At 32.6% G+C, this 23153-nt stretch overlaps 1 pseudogene; it reads left to right on the top strand.

Moving 5' to 3' along the window:
* Positions 1-8986: 8986 nt before the first annotated feature.
* Positions 8987-11141, top strand: LOC131068861 (probable pectate lyase 18; annotated as a pseudogene).
* The last annotated feature ends 12012 nt before the right edge of the window (positions 11142-23153 follow it).

Genomic DNA, 23153 nt, shown 5'->3' with positions numbered 1-23153 from the left:
TAATGCCTATAAGGAGGCGAGTTGGTTTTAGAGTTTTTGTTGAATTGTTGGCCTTATTCAAGCAGTAGTTTAAATTCAATGTGAGAGTCAAGGTGTCATTAGCTTGGCCAAAACCCATTTTTTTGTGTATAAATGAAGCATATAGATGCACAATACCATTTTTCTCATCACATGGTGGAGGATAGTGGATGATGATTGAAAATGTTGACTCTTTGGTGATTGTTTTAGATGATTTGATGAAGCATGTAAGCACAAATAACATTAGATGGTGTAATAAATATAATAGCCTCATAGTCCTTAATACTTAGATGCTAATATTGCCTTTATGCATTTGCAAGGTGTTTAAAATAAGTGGGAGAATGCTAGAAAACCATTGTCTCAACCATATTTTGCTCAAATTGAATTATTTAATAATTAAATTTTACATGTATTTATGTTATCACTGTTAGTGTATGGTATGTTTCTACTATCATATTCATGTTAGACTTGTACCATCCACTTAGAATTGGACAAGCTCTCACCTTATAGTTCTATATCAAAGGTAAAATTTGCTAAATTATGCAAGTCGCTTTGAACAAAGGTGTAATTAACTTGAATGGCCTTCCTAAAGGTCCTTAATTTTGAACTTTTACTAAATAAGGGAGTACCAACAATCAAAATTTGACTACTTGAGCATCGTGATTATTTCATTGTGCATGCTTGCCTTCCATCCCCAACTAATAACTATACGCAGATTGGAGGACATGCATGAATTTACTCATGAGATTGCATAGTCTACATTATCGTCGCACACGAAGTGCATTTGACTATTATTTTTATTCCTTTAATTCTTCTAGGCATACTTTCATTAGGATTTTATCTGCTTTTGGAAACGAGGCTGTACTAGCCTTCCAGCTTACAAATAATGTAATGACCCCATGCAAATTCGTGTGGCTGCAAAAAAATTTCTTTGTTTTTATTTAAAAACTATAATTAGATTTGTGATACGAAAATAATTCTAGTTGATGAGGGATGGAGGAGACCACCAAATATAAGGAAATGTGGATCCCACGTCCCACAATGAAGTCAAAAGCTACATGTGTTATATGGAGTTCATTCTGATCTTTTATCATCGAACAACATAGGAAAAACAACCATGCGGAACAGAACGTTGGAAAAGCCATCTGCCTTTTTTTCTATACACGAGAAATTTGTTATTTGTGAAAAAGCATGGAGATAATCTTCAAGTGTGCACACATAATATCGAGAGTCAGCTTTAATTTAAGTTTGACATAGATGATTAGTGTCTTATACCTATCCTTATTACGACCAGTTGAATTGTTGGCAAGCACATAGTGAGGTCCGTATTGAATTTCTTTGTATTTACCAAATTTAAAGAATATAGACTAGAGTTGGATTTAGTTTAGTTGACGCATTATATTTTATGCAGGTTGTAGAGGAGCTGGTGATTCTTGGTAGAATATAAGGTAAATGGTAGTAATGGGATTGCTTTTCTACTTGAGATGCATGATATCCCTGTAGTTCTTGGGCTACATTAGAGAGCTAGAGGTGGCAAAAGGTTCTCGTTGAATTGGCCTTGAAAATGTAACAAGCTATTCAGTTATTTCTAGACTGGGTACAGGAATGGAACCTTTGTGTTGTTAGGGTCAGTCGGTTTGAGATCTATGGAAAGATGAAGTAAAACATCAAGCATGAAGGATGAAGACTGGGTTGTGTTAGATAGGAAATATTGTAGTCTTATTTGGCTATGTTTGGTAAATTTATTGCTCCTAAATGTTGTACATGAATCCTTTGTGACCCCTTTTAGAAAAGTTAGGAAAGTTGTACCACACCATATCGTTGGTGAACAAGCATCTTCTATGTAAGTAGTATTCTTTGGGGGTGGTTGATATGGATAGAGTTGTTGAGCACTTTAATTCATGGTCTTATGATGTTCTTTTGTACACATATGGAACAATCTATTGATGAACATTTGAAGCACTACTTTAAATTTTGTGTTTGATGAGGTAGTGTCTTCTCTTCTCCCAAATGGTCTTTCTTAGAAAGAATAGTACAAGTGGCATAGCTTTCTTTCCTAGTGATAGCCTTATATCATGGTTGAGCTAAAAGAAGGATTTTGTATCTCAGTCTATGGTAGAAGCAAAATATATTGCAATAGTTTCTTGTTGCATTTAGGTTTTATAGATAAAAAAAACATTGTAGCAAATGGAGATTGAATTTGAAGAACCCATGCCAATCCTTTGTTACAATACAAGTACTATAAACATTTCAAATAATCGGGTAACACATTCAAGGAAAAAACCATATCTCAATTAAGTATCACTATCTAAGAGAGAAGGTTGCAAGGAAAGAAGTGAAGATAGAATATGTTGAAACAAAGGAGAGATAATTACAAAACTTTTTCCAAAGGAGACAATTTAATATCTTGGCTAGAATTTGGAAGTGGTATCTCCCTCCTCTTAAATGAAGAGGAAGTTAGTATATGTTGAGGAGGAGTGTTGACTACTTACTACAAGTAGTCTTGGTGGTATTGTGAAAAAAAATTGCAAAAGGTATTAGTAGATTAATTTTTCCTCACAAAAGGAGCAAGAGTTGAAGCTCAAGAATCAAAGTGGATATTTTTCATTGATGTCAAAGGAGGAGAAAGGAAGCCAAAATTCTACACCATTTGGGGAAGAAAGGATTGTGTGTGTGTGTGTGTAGAGAGAGAGAGAGAGAGAGAGAGAGAGAGAGAGAGAGAGAGAGAGAGAGAGAGAGAGAGAGAGAGAGAGAGAGAGAGAGAGATTCCAAAGAAAGGAAGTCAAAATTATGGAGAGCACAAAGCCAAACTTGAGCAGAATGAAAGTCCAATTACAATGGAAGCAAATTTTCTACACAATGGGAGCCCCTAATTTCCATTACGAGGAGCATTTTATTCGTAGCATTTTTCGTGTTTGGCACCAATGACAAAGGAGGAGATTGTTGAAATTTATATTGTCATTAATTTCAAAGGAGGTAGTTAAGGATGTATATAAATTATCATTATGTTACCCTCAATATCCAGTTTCCAAAAATTACAATAGTTTTAATTAATATTATGTCATATCAAATTATTATTGATCTAGATAAAAAAGTCAAGTTATGTTAAATATATCATTCAATATAGTATGTCACTATTATCATCTTATTCATTTTTTTATTGTTGAAGGATTTGGAAGTATTTGTGATGTGTATATGAAGTCCATTCCTCAAAAATTATATCCAGTAGCACAATATTTTATACCACATTCTACCATAGTTATATTTTGAGGCTTGTAGTTTGGAAGCTAAATAAGGCTACACACAAAGACAAATCTATTCAAGTTTCAAAGGTGGACTTCAATAACATGAAAAGTTAGGGTCACTTCACAATATATTATGACTTTTTTGATGAATGCCTCAAATTATTGCACTATGAACCAACTATAGGAAGCATGTGAAAGTGTACTAGGACCAACTATTTTTTTTTAGTAAAGCATAGCATCAACCAACTCTTGGAGTAGCATGTTGGATCTTGGTTTAAGCCTATTACATGTTTGGTCTAAAGTATTCATGTGGCAAACGTGTGAATGCAATAAATAAGTTATAAGATGAGTTGTGATTATATATAACGTAGGGATGCATAAGTGTAATTGGATTCATTTCAAGAGTAATTCTTGCTAATAGAACTAATAACCATGGGAAAAGTTATGTAAGTTGTCTACTAAATTCTAGGTTAAGTGGGCAAAATCAATTGAAGGTCTCATGCACTTTGAGAGTGTTGTCAAAAGTTGATTAGATCAAGGTGATGCTAAAGGTTCACCCTTGAAGGTCTGCATAGCATATCTTTCATGTACTATTATTGTATTTAAGGTTGGCACCTCATCATTATAGTTGGTGTTCACTTCTTAGACTCGGGGATTGGTGTCTCCTATGGGTTGATGCATACAAAATATTGTAAGTTTATTATTTAGTTTATGAGGCTCGATTTGGATATTAGATCCAAGCAGCTTTTCTCACCATGGTTTTCCCCTTAAGTTTCTACATAAATCTAGTATTATTTTGTGTTGATGTCCTCTTATATTATCTTATCTTATCTTATCCATTTCTATGATGTTTGGAGAATTTATCAAGGGTAATTAATTTGGAATTGGTTTCTATTGATTAAGATTCTCTTAGTGTCTATGTGTGATTAACACACATAATATATGTATTCTATTAAGAACAATAACCACTATTTATTTTATTTTCATTCAAAAGAACTATCTAGATTTCCTTGGATACGACCTTCTATTTATGTCACTTTGTGCAATCTTCCTTTATTCATAATGTATCTTTGTTCAAGACAAAAATCAAGTCCTTGTAGCAGTAACAAGTTATCCTATATTGTCTAACAATGTAAAAGTTTATTGGTTATTTTGGATAGTTTAAAATTTTGGATTTATAAGGTTTGAATTTCATAAATACTTTTCCTTTGTAATAATTATTTGTAAGTAATTTAGAAAGATATTTTTGTACTAAAATTTAGCTATTAATGAATTGTAATTGAATACATTAACTCACACTTTAATTATAATCATTAGCATATTATTACTTATGGATTTGCTTAGGTCAACCCAAGAGTATAGCCAATAATCCTTAGCTTGACTAAATCCATCCATTGATTATTACCATTTATTTATAATTAGATTAGTAGTAGATCAATAAAATATATATTTATTTATATATTAATAAATGCATAGAGTAGCATGTATCAATATAAGAATGCAAGTAGTTATTAAGAGAATTTAAGTAAGAGGTGTAGAGATGTTATTAAAGCTTAAACTTTATTAATTTATAACATTAAATGTATAGAAATAAATTCATTAGTCAACAATATTAAGCTTGAATATATTCTTTCTGTATATCTTAAGATGAATAAGTTATTTTTTGAATTCCTCCACAATACTTTGTTTAGATTAAAAACCAGAAAGAATTTTTAAAATCACAAGACTAATATATAAATCAGGATAATAAGGATAGTAATGAGAGAAATGGACTCTTGGGTCAAGGGTAAGATGTAAGCCCATATCCCTTACCATATAGAAATAATAAATTTTGTTTTAATATTGTGATTGTTGAATATTGAACTTTGACTTAGTGAAAACTCTAATTATAATATCATAGTTTGGTTTTTTAAATGTAAAGGATAAGGGTGGAATTTCATATTAATCTCATGTTGATATGTTCATATAGTTTCTTGACTAGATGATAGTTCTTTACCATTAAATGGTTAACCATCTCTAAAGTTTATGACTATATATATAAATATTAAATAGACTTCATCTTATATTGTGATTGTTTGATCATGATAACACCTTTTAATCAAAGGAGTGATTAGATGAATATGATACTGAATATTATAATCAAATCTAATGTAGAAAGTTTATTCTAAGATAGAAAATATATTCTATTATCAAAATATTTGATCCAATTAGATTTAATGAATGGAACTAAGTTATTTATGATAATCATTTCTTATCAATTTATAACATGTTAATGATATAATGTTAGAGAAATTATGCATCATATAATAACTCATGAATTAGTTGTTAAGTATATCATTTAGAAGATTTAAGAATGAATTAGCATTTAATAAGTCTTGCATGATATCAGGTTAATTAGATAGATTGATAGTTACCTTTTCTTTTGTACTCTTATACATGTGTCTGTATGAGTTTTATATTCTCAAGATCATGTTTAGAGAGAGAGAGAGAGAGAGAGAGTATATCATTCTACATAGATTCCACCACTCCTACTTGTTTAAGATTTCTCAACATCTTTGTGTTGGGCCAGGTATTCTTCATGCCAAGAAGAGTTTGAGGGGAGTTTAAAGATTTGTGGTTGGGTAGATAAGTTCTTCGATGATGCATGCTACATAGATTCCATCACTCCTACTTGTTTAAGATTTCTCGACATCTTTGTGTTGGGCCAGGTATTCTTCATGCCAAGAAGAGTTTGAGGGGAGTGTAAAGATTTGTGGTTGGGTAGATAAGTTCTTTGATGATTCTCTCACCCAATGTGTGCTTGTTGGAGATAGTGTGTCGAGAGTTCCTATTAGGGATAACTTTATTTTTGTACACTTTGTAATTGACCTTTTGATGTTATCTAAAGGAAATTGTTTCCTTATGATATGGCTTGTCAATGGCTTTTGTACTTAGACATCATGTTTCCATTCTAATACATTTGAACATGTTATTTTAAATGTTTTAGAATAATGTGTATTTTATGCTATATGACTATTTTAATAATATGGAGGTCCTTATAGTTTGAAATTATTATTGTCTCAAAACATTAAAAAATATCAAAATTGACACATTACTAACTCATGTGAATGCACATTGATATATTCAAAGCAATTTCACTTGTAGTTGGGTTTGTTTCATGTAAGATAAACAAATTTACCAAATATTTAATATATTTTGAATGTGAGTACATATAAGAGGCATGTTTATAATTTATTATTTTTGTATTTATAATTTAATAACAAGTCATCTAGTGTAAAAATACTCTAATAATAAGAGGTGGTAGAAAATTTTGATATAATTTATGATATAAGGACTCATGTTCAACTTTAATATTATGTTATGTGGCATGGAAAGTGAGATGTCTACTTGTAAAAATGGTTTACAAATCCAATTACATAGAACTATTTGGACTTTTGCTGATGCTATTTAAATGATTTTAATTTGATAAAAAAAAAATCTCATATTATTAATTACTCCATCTAATAGTAAAAAAACATAAGTATTAGAAAACCTTCTATTATTCACAGCTCCTTTTTATAAGTAAGATCTACACAATTAGAAGCTTTAGAAATGAATGATCTTATTAGATGAAAATAAATAACAATTAGTCCACCATTCATAATTCTTAAAAAGCCTTCTCACTATTAAGTTATGTGTGTCATACAATTCAATAGAATTAAAAGTTGATTTAATGCACAAAAATGTTCCAATAGTATCATATGTCTTTATTATTTTAAAAAGTTGAATATTTGGTTTAATAAAATATATATTTCAGGTTGAGCTAGCCATCCAAACTAAAAACATAGAATGATTCAACATATTATTTAAAAGTTCATATTATTAAATTGATATGATGTAGAATTAGAAATAATCAATCTTTGTAAACTTAATAACCTTAAATTAATATATAAATATCTCTATTATACCTAATTATCCTCATGAAGTCACACATAGCAAATAAAGTTCCAATTATTTTTACTTCGACCTATCTTTCTCGAATGTAATCATCCATTCATTTTTTATGACTCTTCATTACATATAAATTTTCAATTTAATAATTTTTTACTCGTATCTATTTTATATACCATAACCCTTACTATTTCCTTAGACACCGCGTAACTTAACTTCCTATTTAGATCATCTAATACACAGTATTCATAAATTAGGAACTCCTGTAACCATAATATATATATAACATCATCCCACCATTAGTTGCATGATGATATATGTTTTATTGCATTAACATAAAGAAGTTTATCCTACAAATATACATTTACAATCTATTAAGTTTCGATATGTTAGATTCTTTGGAATTCTAATTTTTTCCACGATAAAAAAAATGAAGAGCGCGGGAACAACATGCGAGAATTTTATACCAAACTTGGTCGCCCATCCCCGTGCAAATTACGGAAGAGGAAAGTCATTTATAACCAAAGACAAATATACTTGTGGGCCATATCACCTTTGCCAATGTTTCTCGTGTTTTAATGTGAAACCCAAAGAAGTGTTACTTTTGAACAGGCCTGGAATTTGACAGGCTATATGGCCGGTTTTGCACTTTTAGACCGTATATTACAACTAATAAAATTAGTGGACCATAAGTATCGACATTCTATTTTTTCCACAAACCATATATATGACACTTAAAATTATTAATAAGCCGTAAAATATTATAATAGGTAATATATATTGATATATATTATTTTACAATGTTTATTATAAATATATGAATTTATTTAGAATATTTTAAAATGGTATGATTAAGATATAATTATTTCTAATTTTATATTATTTTTATATGAATTTTTAGTATGTTTTTCTTATATAAATTTAGAAACTTTGTTAATTTAGTTTTTAATATTTTTTAAAGATTGTCTTAAATATCAATATAGAAACTTCTAACAATTGAAATGATAAGATATAATCATTTCTAATTTTTTTAAATATTGTAATAAAAAAATCTAAATGGTTTCTCTTTTTATAATAAACAAGATTTTTGGGTTGAATTTAGAAACTTACAAGTAAATTTAAAATTTTTTAAGTGCATTACTAATTTATTATTGTTTTTCAAAGTTTTACTTTTTTTTATGGAATTATTTCTTTTCACCTCAATTGAATTTTATTGGAACTTCAATTCTATGAAGCTTAAAGAATTTATATTAAACTGTTCACAAATTAAAAAAAATTGACACTTAACATTTTTTTAAAAACGTAAAATGAAAGGCATTAAAATTACTAAACTGTCATAAAAAATTATATGACAGGTAGGGGTGGCCGTCAAATTCCAGGCCTGCTTCTGAATAACTCAATGGAGTCACCATGGAAAGCAGACACGAATAAAATGCCGCGTCCACCACATCCATGAAAGTTTCTATATCTATGTTTTTCAAATAGATTTGGAGAAAACTCTCAATTCAGAAAAACGTCGGAGTAAACATTCTAAGAAACGTTGGAGGAATGCTCTATCACATCATTACTCACTATTGTTTATAAGTATAGGTAAGGTCAAGCGCTATAGATGGTAGTCATGTGCATTACCACCGTAATAATCGCACTGAGATAACGTGCATACAACCATATTTCAAACGGCGGGGTCAAGATTCCCCCTTCGCTACAGATTTTGCACATGATGATTTTGTATATAAGAGAGCAGACAAGCCATAGCATGTAATACAACCATTGCAGGTTTTCTCCTATCCAAAATGGCGAGCAGACAAGCCTTACAGCCATTGTTTCTTCTTCTTGCTTTCTTTTTCTTCAAGTTAGTAACGGTGGAATCAATAAGAACCCCCTTCAATATGACTAAGGCTGAGAATAGTGCTAAATATCATGTTGAAAAGCCGGAGCTTGTAGTTCAAATGGTAGAAAGGTAACCATCTCGCCTTTCAGATGATTTAGACATTTTAGAGAATTTATTTATGGTAGTATACAAATGAAATCCAATATCTTATTGAATTTGGTACATTAGTATGAAATCCTAAATGACAAGGTTTATTATAAATGTTCTATTTATTCTTATGCTGTTCCTCGACGTTTTCTTCACTGTAATTTCTATAATATTATTCTTGTAACTGTAGTTGGTATGCAGCAGTTATAGAACAAATTTCTATCACCCATATCATCATGCCATTGAATAATTAACAATTGTCGTCGTTAAGACAGATTCAATGAAAGAAAATTCACTACAGAACAGATATTTAAGTCAGTTCATTTAAGAGAATTTCAAAGTTCTAGCATTTTTTTATAGCTAGCATATACTACAGACAGTGAGATTATTTACTTCCAGAACTATTCTGCAGGAGTTTAAATAATTCGAAAACAAAGCTGAGCTCGTGCGAAACGGTGAACCCCATCAATGACTGTTGGCGTTGTGATCCTAACTGGGTTAACAACCGAAAGAGACTGGCTGATTGTGCCGTCGGATTTGGCAAAAACGCCATTGGAGGTAAGAATGGCAGATTTTATATAGTTACAGATCCAAATGACGATGACCCGGTCAATCCTCGACCTGGCACTCTGCGGCACGCTGTTATTCAAACCGAACCTCTCGCCATTTTATATAGTTACAGATCCAAATGACGATGACCCGGTCAATCCTCGACCTGGTACTCTGCGGCACGCTGTTATTCAAACCGAACCTCTCTGGATTATTTTCCAGAGAGATATGGTTATTCAGCTCAAGGAGGAGCTTATCATGAACAGTTATAAGACTATTGATGGTAGAGGTGCCAATATATAGCAAATGGAGCTTGCATTACAATTCAGTATGTGACCAATATTATCATTCATGGAGTTCATATCCACGACTGTAAACCTGCGGGAAATACAAATGTTAGGAGCTCCCCGACCCATTATGGGTTTAGAACCAAGAGTGATGGAGATGGGATTTCCATCTTTGGATCAAGCGCAATTTGGGTTGACCACTGTTCATTGTCAAGTTGCGCAGATGGATTGATCGACGCCATCATGGGTTCCACTCCTATAACCATTTCAAACAGCTTTTTCACTCACCATGACAAGGTGCTCAAAACTGCTTGTTTGGTCTACCATAAATATACTTTTCTTTGAAATTAGGTTTCACAATTGTATTTTTTATCCGAGGATTTTAGGGTACTAAAAGCCTATTACTAGATTTGAACGAAAAAAATGTGAGTATTTATTAAATTGTCGATAGAACGCTATTTCTCAAGTCCAATATTTATTGGCTTTTTGCAGGTGATGCTCCTGGGACACAGCGACGCCTACACTGAGGACGTCAAAATGCAAGTAACAGTTGCTTTCAACCACTTTGGAGAAGGTCTTGTTCAACATATGCCTAGGTGTGAATAGAATTTTGTAACAAACTGTATTCCTTGCACAAAGACCACGAATATACATCTTGCTGAAGTTTATTTGCTCAAGTCTTTAAGATATTAACGTTATGATGTAGATGTCGACATGGATACTTTCATGTGGTGAACAATGATTACACCCACTGGGAAATGTATGCAATCGGGGAAAGTGCAAACCCCACCATTAACAGCCAAGGTAACAGATTCCTTGCTCCTGATTATCGATTCCGCAAGGAGGTAAAAGACCTGTACAACTCATGTCTCTTATATCTTTGGTATTCAATGGTTGTAGTATAGTTATATTATGGGTAATGTGCAGGTTACAAAGCACCAAGATTCAACAGAAGGCAACTGGAGATCAGTGGGAGATCTTATGTTAAATGGGGCATTCTTCACAACATCAGGGGCTAAAGCATCCTCAAGCCATGCCAAAGCTTTGAGTATGGTGGCAAGACCTTGCTCTATTGTGGGCTCTATCACTGCAACTTCAGGTGTTCTCACCTGCAGAAAAGGTTCCAGCTATTAGACCAAATGTGTGCATTATACACAAATTCTTTGAAATCCCTCAATTCTGTTACTTTACAAGCATGAGCACACGGAATGAGGCTTCTTTGTTATTTTAGTTTTGTTTGCCGAGACTCTCCTATCATATTTCACTAAAGACGAATATATGGAAAATATCGAATAATATTTTTCTCAAATTTGAAGCGTAGTGGTAGAACGTCAAGCCAATGTTTGTTTATATTATCTCGATTGTCACTTAAAAGCATTTCTTAGGTAAATCTCACAAGAACTGCAAATATAGAGATAGGAAATAGTTGAATTTATGTTCATACCAGTAATTCAAAAAACTAATTTATGCGAATGTTTCTTGAAACTATGAACACACCCGGTGTAGTTGCATACGACGCAACTAAATATATTCACTTGCATGGGGAATTATTAACCTTCTACGTTTGACTGCTCCTATAAGATTTTTATTTAATATAAAATAGAGTATAACGAACTCACAAGAATGTGAGACATTGTAACGTAGAATAGCCTTTCAATTTAGGTTAACTAGCAGTTGTACGTTTTTATTGTGTGCAATGGAAAGCTGATAGGCAGGAAAGGAACAGTATGTGTAGAGTAATTATTGATGAGATTCGAAGAAATGAGAAATGGATGAAACTTGCAATCTCCATAACAATGCCATATATCCGATATATCTAGCTGATAGTAACATTCAAAATGTACAGAAATTTGACAAAGATTAAATGAATCTAGTGTTGTAATTGTGCAATGTCAACTGTAGAAACATACATGTCCAAATGTGAGAAGAGTTTAAATTAAGTACAATAAATGCAAGAGATATATTGTGGTGTAATAATAATATAGAAGGAATTAATGTAAGCAATGTGAAGTTCTGTGCAAGAGAAGGGAAGTTGTAAATTGCTGCATGGGTCCTTTGGCAACCTGAAAAAATAGAGGCAATTTGTAATTAATGCAGTGTGTATGATATGCAATCCTGTCGAGAAGAGTATGTAAAATGAAAAGGTGCAAAAAACATGGAGCTGTAAGAAATGATAAATGTAGAGATTAGTTGGTGGAAGAATTACCAAAAAAAGAGTGAAGAGCAACCTTAGAAAATGTGTAGTAACAATTGAATGTAGGAATGAAATATCATAGAGGGCACATTAACAAAATTTCCCAAGGACAATTGTTCCTGCAGCGAGAAGTGAAAATAAAATAATGTTAGCATGTAAAAATGGAAGAAAGGAAGTTGGCAGCAATTATTCATTCAATTGAAATGGTAAAGTTAAGAAGAGTGAAAATGAGAGCAATGAAAAATATTTGATTGAAATTTATGACTCACATAATTAGTCAGATAAACCTATAATGCAACGACGTTTTAAAACATCTTGAAGTGGATTTTGTGGTGCTTGCAAATTTTGTAAGGAAAACAGAGGCATAGGTTTGTGATATAGATGGGTGAAGTACATGTGCCAGACAAAGAGTTTTGAAATGTAATGATGATTAAAAAGGTGCAAGCAATAGAGTTGAAAATAAGAGAGCTTACTGCAAAATTATTATGTTGACAGATGTGGCTAGTGAAGTTTGGATACAAGAGCAATGCAAAGCACCTATTCTTTGTATTTCAGTGACAGGAAAGCAAACTGTATAAAGATGAGAATGTAGGCAAATGATAAACAAAGAGAAGAGGACTATAGTATCAGAACGAGACGAGAAATAATGAAATAAGAGGAAAGAAGGTGGAAAGAAAACTTACAATTCATGAGTGTCGAGGCTTGAAAGTGCAAGGTAACCAATGAAACATATTAGCAATCCTGTCTGTGAGATTAGTAATGTTTGGTATAGCAACATATAGGATATCCCAAAAAAGTGGATATAGATGTTAGAGATGAAGATGCAATTAAAGTTAGTTGGATATTAAAGAATTCACATTAAAATGTAATTATATGTTTAAATTTTGAAAGTTTGATAGGTATGTATACCTGCATTGTGCAGCATGAAACTGCATTGAACAGTTGATTGACAACGATTAAAGTGGATAGGCAATGGGTTGTAGCCATCTTATAAAGAGGTAAGTGAGTTTAAAGAAAGATAAAGTAGTTAGTGAGTGAAGTGGATGGGTAATGTGTTGCAACTGTGTTATACCTGAGATAGTTTTATACTTACAGGTGTAGCAGCCTGGAGAATAGGAGACTTTAAAAACTGTATATCGCCATGTAATGGTTTTTAATGCCTGTTTCAAATTATAAGTTGTGTTGGATTTATAACCAAAGTTGACATCAACTCATAACAATATAAAAACATTAAAGAGTAGTCAACACAGAAAGCAGCAAAGAGCAACCTTAGAAAATATGTAGGAATAATTGAATGTAGGAATGAACTATCATGGAGAGCGCATTAAGGAAATTTTCCAAGGACAATTGCTCCTGCAACGAGAAGCGAAAATTAATTAATTTTATCATGTAAAATGGAAGAAAGGAATTGGAAAGCAATTAATTATTCAAGTGAAATGGATAAGATAACAAGAGTGAAAATGGGAGCAATGTAAAATATTTGATTGAAAGCTATAACTCACATAATTAGTGTGATAAAAATGAAATGCAGCAAAGTTTTAAAACATCCTGAAGTGGTTTTTTTGGTGCCTGCAAATTTTGTAAGGACACAGGTGTAGAGACCTGGAGACCAGGAGACTTTAAAAACTGTATATCGCCATGCAATTCTTTTTAATTTATAAACACTATAGATTATATAATGAAAAGCAACAAATAGAAAAATTATTACCTGAGAAAATGTGCAGGACATATGCACAAAAAAATCACATGTATTGATGAAGAGAGCAAGATGCCTGTTTCAAATTATAAGTTATCTTGGATTTATAACCAAAGTTGATATCAACTCATAACAATATAAAATCATTAAAGAATAGTCAACACAAATGATATGCATGTTTCTAGAAATGTTTTTTTTGTGTGTATCCATAAAATATTTGAGTTCATACTTCTTTTGCACTATGTATGTGGGATTTACTGCTTGGTTGGACAGGTGAATCGACACACTCATCAAGTTAAGCTTTGTGACTTTGGAAGTGCCAAAATTCTGGCAAGTATATTTAAATATATAAGAAATAATCTAAATAATAATGTTAATGATTTTCCGAGGCTGCTGAAATCTATTTGTTTTAGGAGTTCTTGGTTGAGTCTAATTGTATCCTTAGACTAAACTGAGTTTTACACTACAATTATGCTATAAACAAATGTAAAAACTAACTTACTAGCTAATGTTATTGTTTTGAAAGTTGAAATTTGAAAACCAATTTTGCTTCATTTAATTACCTTGTGAGAGACCACTCCAGCACTGCATATCTTGTGCTGAGCAATTATATCAGACATCTCATATTTGTATTTGGTTGCTGCCATTTAAGATATTCCTCTAATGCATAACATTTAGCTGGTGTAGTAATTGTTGGTTTGTCAATGGTATGGAATGGGAGTATGGGCTTGTTGTTTTCTATTAATAGTTATTTATGTAACAAAAAGGCGAGTTATGTTAGTATTCACAAACGAAAAAATGTATGAACGTGGAAAATTTTAAATAGACGGGAAATTGACTATTATCAAATATAAACACCATAGATTATATAATGAAAAGCAATAAATAGGAAAATTATTACCTGACAAAATGTGTAGGACATATGCACAGGAAAATCATAAGTATTGGTGAAGAGAGCAAGATGACTGTTTCAAATTATAAGTTGTTTTGCATCTATACCCAAAGTTGACATCAACTGATAAGAAAATAAAAACGTTAAAGAGTAGTGCTCAGATGAAAGATAACTGCAGGGTCTAAAAACGAAACTAAAATTTTAAACATAGACAATAAAAGAATGATTAAACAAGGTAAATTTGAACTATAATATATGTTAAAAACAATTTTTGCCACATCTAGTCAGTCCCAGATGGGTAGTGACATGACAAGATGATTTGAAAATGCTCTATTTCTACAAAAGAGACCAATGCATTGATAAATTACATATTAGTTATCATACCTCATTGGTAACCTTTTGTAGATGACATGGAGCATTCAAGCTATCTTCTAGTACATCATGAAATGCTACAAGAATTGAAGTGGCGTGGCAAACAAAACTATGATTATTAATTGATTTGATTGGAAGATTTGTTATAAAAGTGTATGTTGCATTCAAAACAAATAGGAAAATAAAGGAATCTACAATCTGCACTTATTGTCTAAAGGAATGAAAGTTTAACTGTTATAGTAAATATTAGTTCTTACCCCAAGGAAGCACCTCTAACCTGTGCCTTATTTGCCTTTAAAATAACCACATAATGAGTAGAAAAGTGTAAAAAGGAAAAAATATTAGGTAATACATAACTTTGGCTAACAATGGCATGAAGAAAAGCTCTTAATTTTTGCATAGATATATAATGTTAGAGCAGCAACAGAAGTAGGATGATGTTTCAAATCAGATTGTATCAAAAATGTTCTCTATTTTTTTGTACTAGGTATGAATGTATACAATGAAACTGAAAAGATGTTTTGAAGGGAGCATTGAATATGCCTTGAAAGAATTACATGGCCACATAAAAAGAAGAGAATGTAAACTTGGTATGTTTGATAGGTATGTATACCTGCATTGTGCAATAGAAAACTGCATTGAATGGTTGATTGACAACAAGTGAACTGGACATGCAATGTATTGTAGTTGTCTTACAAAGAGGCAAGTTAGATAAAAGGGAGATAAAGTAATGTTGGAGCATTAAAATTTATGAACAGAGTATATTTGAAGCAATAAAAGTTAAATATCATACCTAAGATAGGTGCACATGTTGGAGCAGTGAGTGATGTGGATGGCCAATTTGTTGCAGCTATGTTATACTTGATATAGCTTTAGACTTTCATTGCAGACTGTGTAGATAGGAACACTTGTGTGTAGTGTTCAATGCAGCATGGAGGATGTTGGAGTATTAAAATTTATGAACATAGTATATTTGAAACAATAAAAGTTAAATATCATACTTGAGATAGCTGCACATGTTGGAGCAGTGAGTGATGTGGATGGCCAATTTGTTGTAGCTATGTTATACCTAATATAGCTTTAGACTTTCATTGCAGACTGTGTAGATAGGAACACTTGTGTGTAGTGTTCAATGCAGCATGGAGGATGTCTTAGAATGAGTGCAAACTAAAATGAAGAGTAACGTGAAAAGAATTAGTACCAGGGATGATTAAGAATGCACATATTTTGAAGAGATAAGACCATGTAAAATTGTAATTACCTTGTTGAAAGTAGAGGAATGTAACAAAGGTGGTTATGGACTAGAGGATTTTAAGTTGAATAGATATTTGTTTGGCTAGACAATAGCTGCAAATGAGTTTCTTCTTTCTTTCTAATGGTTGTATAAGCATTATTTTTCAATTTGGAATACCTTTCAAAAGAGAATGGTGGTTCGATTCGTATCCCATCAATTGAATTCACTCTTGAAATAGATGTGAATGTGAGTCCTTTCTTTTCAGTATTACCTATGTCTATTGTAGCTCTGTCTAATGTAAGTCCTTGAGATTTGTGAATAGTGATGGCCCAGGACATTGTCAAAGGTACTTGCGTACGCCTGCCTCATGTTATTGGCAAAATGGGTATGTCTTTTGGATGTGCTATATCCCATGGAGGTCCATTATAATCCTTGAATTACACGACCACATATTTTGGCAAGTCTGGTGGTTTTGTATTTTTTTCATATACAATTGTTTTGATGAGACCAATAGCTCCATTAACAAGGCCAACTTCAATCCACAAGTTAGCTATTAACATCACTTGCTGATTTATAGAAATAAATACTTCTAATGGTAGTTGTTCATCATTGTCATATTCAGTATTTGTTTGCTTACCAACTTTAGCTAAACTTAGAGCGACAAGCAAATTTAATTCTTTGAGCGTTTTCCTGTTATGCAACCATGCAGATTCATTTGTTGCAAATAAATGAATTGATGAGTTGAAATCCTTCTTTTGTTGAATATTTAATGTTACATTTGTCTAGCACATCAGAAACTGCCAATCATGTTGCAGTGCTTGAGCATTTCTTAAGTTGTGAAGGAGTGTTATGAATTGCCGCTGTCATATAGATGCACCTTGTTGCCAAAAAATAGTGTCCAACGTTACGACACTAGTAAAAGAATACCATAAACTGAGGGCTGTAGAGTGAGATGCATATATAGGTTTATCCATTACAGGGGGGGAGCTGAGCAAGATCACCTACGAGAATTATGGACACCCCGCCAAAGCTTTCATGCTGACTGTCAGGGAATGCTTGGCGCAAACGACTATCTATATTAAGTAGTAATTTTGGGCCTAAAAAGCTCATTTCGTCTATCAAGATATATTTAATATGTTTCAATTGTTGTTGCAAAGTCATTAATGACTGCCCTGTCAAAGGATGCATTTCTCTTGTAGGTATGCATAACCCTACATGGATTGTTGTCGCTTGTATATTAAATGCAACAACACCTGTTGGTGCCAAAACAAGCAATGGGTTTTGCTTGACAGCTGTAGATATGTTCAATTGTTTCCTAATGCAATATATTAAAAATGATTTACCAGTGCCTGCGGTGCCTTGAACAATCATTCGTATAGGTTTTGTTGTAGATTGTTTATTATGATGTTGTAGAATAATGTCGAGTGCAACTTTTTGTTTAGGCGATAGCTGAATTTTTTGTGTGTCCTGAGTTGAGATTTGCATGGTAGCATGTTGGAATTATAGCTTGGTTGCAGCTATGAATTGAAGAGTAGTACAATCTAATTCATCATCCACAACAGTTGCACCCCACAAGTAGTTAATATCATAATCACGATGGCCTAGAATTTGTAGATCATTTTGGGCAAAGTTATTTGTAGCTCCCATTTGTGATAGTAATTCCCACTCGTATAGATTTGTATCATCTTGATTTTGAGAACCATTATTGTCACTGTCATCTTCATTTGGAGGGCTGTAATCATCTATAATTTGTTGGCTGTGGAGATGATTGTAATTAGTCTTTTTAAAGTTTTTCCAATTTGTTATAATTTGTTCTTTTGAAGTTTCTATCTCAGTTGGGATGTCATGAAATGGTTTGTATAGCAGCAGTTCAGACCAACAAAAAATCTTGAACTCATCGGTATCTTCATCTGGAGGTTCTATAAACTGAGGATATATAGTCACAATTGCTTTTTTATCCCTGATTTGCCATTTTGTTTTTTTTGCATTGAGAATTATATGAGAACCCTTGTGTTGATTGTAACATACTTGTTGTATTTAATTCAAAAGGCCACTGCATATAAGCATGGATATAAGTTGTTTAAAGGTCAGTTCCATTATTCGATTTTATGACACAGTGCAATATTTGTCTGCCAACATTTAGAGAGACAAACTGTTGACTACAACTTACAAGAGGCAATTTCTATAACATATGGCAAGTTTCTTGTGCACTGATATCACGGTCTGCTACTATGCCCATCATAAATTTCGGATATGTTAATAAGATGCTATCTTCAAATTTAGTTGTATTCACTATCATTTTCAGCATTTTAATATAGGATTGCGATTTGTTTTCTGATTTGGAAGCATACTTTGAAATGTATTGGAGGATAGCTTTTTTTGAAGTGACTGGTTGACAATCAATATTAGCTCTCCATAGTGAAAGCATCCAAGGATTATGAATATTCAAATGATCATCATTCCTTGTAGGTTTATAGCATGGCTTGTTGTCATTCTCAACTGTCAACATAGACATCTCTTGTAGAACCCATGGAGCTTTGTAATGACATTCAAGTTTGGGACCTGTTTTCTTGAGGCATGTATGTTTTGTGCATTTTGTGTGCCTCTATAAAGTATTTAGTAATGCCTCATAATCTAATGCAGGGTCTATGGAGAAGATTTTTTTTGTATCAGCTAGACATGGATCATCCAATGTAGTGTAGTGTATTGCATTCATGCGGTCTGCTATGCTGCGAGGATTCCAAGTAGAAACATATTTGTCAAAAAAAGCTTTTGCCATTTGGACCTCATTATCATCTGTCCAATCAATGGTTTCCATATTTGGTGCTCCAGGGAGCCATAAGAAGCCATGAATATGTCCTGAGCCACGATGTTGCCATTCATACCTATACCAATGATCCTTTGCTTGGAACAACTTTTGAATAACTTCTTCATGAAATATTGTAAATCTATTGTGAAGGTATAATGTTGTTATATGTGGATTGCAGATCACATGGTCTATAAGTTGTTTTCTTGTAAATTGTGTGTTTTGGCTATCATTTTTAGAGAAAAGCCTATGCAAATTAGGCCATTTAGTATCAGCTGAGCTCAATATAAAGAACAGTGTCAGGGTCCCCAATTGGAAGATCATTGCAGTAAGCTCTTTTCTAGATTTACTCCAATATGCACGAGTGCCTCGAAGTGCTGCACCAAATCACAACAATTGATTTGGCAACTGATCATCAGGAGTGTTTTGCAATCGTTCATGAAGCACTTGCATAGTGGGTGGGATAGGCTCTCCCAAATTAGTTCTAATGAAGATAGCTACAGATTGTTGCGAATGATGTCTCATAATTAGATTGTAAATGTAATAGCAAAATCTGACATGCTGTCCAAATCTTTGATCAACATATCTCATTAAGTGGAGAGCATATTCATGTAAATGAACATGTTTGGTACATGGTTGCAGTGGGAGTGCAACTCCAGATGGGAAAAGGGTTGGGAATGCCATGCTTAACAAGCCTATCATATTATATTCATTTATTGGGGATAAGTTTATATCAGGACAAGGGACATTATTATCAGTATCAACATCTAACTACAAGGTTCTCTTAATTGTATCTAGTTCACGGGTTGGAGCAGGCAGTTTTGGAAAAAAAGATGATGAAATTTCTGCATCATGTTCATTGCAATTGTCAAGTTCTTCTGTTGGTGGAATAGCTGTTACATTAGTATCTTCTTCTAAAGAGTACAACATATTTGATATATCTGTAGTAGTATCAGGAAGCAAGTTGACAGCATCAAAGTCTATGACAACATCATTATAGTACTAGTCATGTTGAATTTTATAGCTCAATGCATCCATAACATGAAATTTATTTACATAGCAATCATATTTTTTGCCTTGTATATTACTTCGGTGGACAATAAGGACTTCAAGGTCTTTTGGTTTTCATGGTAAAAGCTTTGCAATTTCTGAAATATCTTGGGGAAAACTTATAGTGTGACCAGTGTATTTGTATTGGCCACCTCTTGCATGTTTGACTCGCAAAACAGGAGCAACCCTAGCTATAAGCATCTCCTCTACTTGGGTAAGTTTTTTTAACACAAGGGGTTGCTCACCTGGGTCCAAGTTATTTTCCAAAGAGAAACGATGAACACCACTTTCAGAAAAGCATCTCGAACAAATAATATGTTGTTGGTTCCTGCGTATCACCATTCCAATATATCTTTCCTTACAAATACTACATGTTTGAAGCATGGACAATTAATCAATGCAATGGCAGAAGGATTGCAATGTTTGAATGTACTCTATAGAAGAGAAACGGTTTTTTGTGCATTGATGTGTTGTTGTAGTCTGCAATATTGCCTGATGGTATAGAGGTTGCCCGTTTTGTGCTGCATGTTTCTGTTGTAGTTTGCTACAATTCAAGTAAGGTTCTTGTATTTTTTGCGAAACAATATTGGTTGGGCCACATGAAAAAGGAAGGTCCTGATCTAGAATAAGTGAATCTGAATCTATCATCTGTGGGGTTTTGCATGGTGTAGGCACAAACAAAAGCATTTTGTGTTTCATTCGTTCCAGGTGAGGCTTTTTAGAGATTTCTTCTCTATGTTCTACATCATAGTGACAATTTTGTTCTCTCTTTTTCGCTTTCCTAAGATTGCATTCTTGGGTTGTGGTCTGCATTTAAATTTTAGACAATTTAAATGAATAGAGTATATTAGATTCTGACTGTGCAAGAAACAACTGTTAAAAACAATGTTTGAAACTTGTGTTTGATGCAATCTTTGAATTGCATATGTTAAATACTTTTGCACAAAATTTAAGCACATACCCATACATATAACTATACATGTATTGATACATGCATGCACATAAAAGAATATGGATAGTCACAAGTTTACTTACAATATGTAGGCACACAAATTTCAAGATATAGAATGTTGAGCATGTGCATATATATCCATCGTGAGTGCCGTCCTTTGTATGTACATGCATGTATGTGCATATGTGGTTGTATGAATGGGAGTTTGCAGCTGGACAGGACCATATGTATGCATATGTATTATATCCATGGAAGTTTGTAGCTATGTAAAACTATATGTATGCATGTATGTGTATGCATTTTTTAAAAAATGTATATAGAAATTTCTATGAAATGCACATACATGTATATGTATTTCGACACAAGAGTACAAACCCATGCATATAATCATTTATGCATTGATACATGCATGCACATAAAAAATATGTTACACACAGATTTACTTACATATGCAGATACACAACTTTCAAGATATATAAGGTTGTGCATGTGCATATATATCTATTGTGAATGTCTTCCTTTGCATGTACATTTATACAAGTACATATGTGGTTGTATGTATGCGAGTTTGCAGCTATGGAGGACCATATGTATGCATGTATGTGTATGGAAATATATGTAAATGTATATAGCAATTTATATGTATCTTTGTATATCGTGATACATAGATGGAGATGTAAATGATTATGCATACTAGTAAATGTTGGAGAGAACATATAAGGCAACATACATTTGCATAAACCTAATGAATACAAAGAAAGTATATGAAAGTTGTTGTTTTCAAAAGAGGAAAAGGGCAGCGAACCTAAGTTTTAACTGTATGTCAATTGTCAAGGATGCTCAAAATTGTAATTTCAATTTACAGTTCAACAATAATGAGAAGCAGAATTGTGTTTGGACCAATCATTAGAACATATCTAAAAGGATTGAAAACAGTACAATAAAAAAAAGTGGCAGGTCAACTAAATGCTTTGAATATTTAATAATAGTAAACATAAACAACATCATACAAGTCATTAACATTGCAGATTATAATTTCAATTGGACAGATGTAGTGCGGTGGAGTAGCATAATTTAGAAATTATGATTTGGAGGTGAAGGAATTTGTTAAAACAACATAGATTGAAGCTATTGGTTCTTGTTTTAATATTTGCGCGAATGTCCATTCTGTATGGTTTCTTTATTATTATGTTTTAACAGCATAGTATAAATACAGATATACAAATTAAGAATATTTGGAAAACATGGATGTTCAATAACAACATAACATAAAAAGGCACAAAAGGATATAAAACAAAAGATGCAAAGAAGCAAAACTGCATTCGATATATTTTAGATGCATGGAAGCATGGTAGAACAAAACAACAATTGGTTTGACTAGGTAAGATGAACAATTCTAGCAAACATAAACAAGTTTAAGTAGAAGCAACTATTGGAGAATTTTAGATCAAAATCAATGTCGAAAACTAAAAGTTTTGGACAGCCAAAAAAAACATGAGTTTAGATAGCGTTGATATACACAACCATCAATAATTCAGTTCTGTTTGTTGATTACCAACAAAAACTAGTAACAAGCTATCTATTCTATGAAGATTAAAAGGCCAATGAAAAGCATCACTATCTAATTGGTCTAGTACACTGCAGCTATACTCATCCGAGCAATCTTTGCAAGCAGAAAAGTAATTGTTGATTTGAGCCTGAGCTCTGAATTGTACATATCTGTTGTAACAGAAAGTGTGAAAATAAAGCAAGATAAAAGGACACCCTTGATAATAGTCTAAGGTGTTCTCTTTGTAGTTAAATCGTACTACAACATGTAAAGGTCCTTGGCAGATATTTGCAGCAAATTTGTGCCAACCTCATCAAAGGCAGTAGCCCAAAGAGTTCCTGTATGATCTTGGAGCTTCATCTGCAATAAGTATTTGTAATTGCATTCTAGCACATGAGTTT

The sequence above is a fragment of the Cryptomeria japonica genome, chromosome 3 (genome assembly GCF_030272615.1).
Source record: "Cryptomeria japonica chromosome 3, Sugi_1.0, whole genome shotgun sequence".
In the NCBI taxonomy this organism is placed as follows: domain Eukaryota; kingdom Viridiplantae; phylum Streptophyta; class Pinopsida; order Cupressales; family Cupressaceae; genus Cryptomeria; species Cryptomeria japonica.
This window is presented reverse-complemented; position numbering and strand designations above follow the sequence as displayed.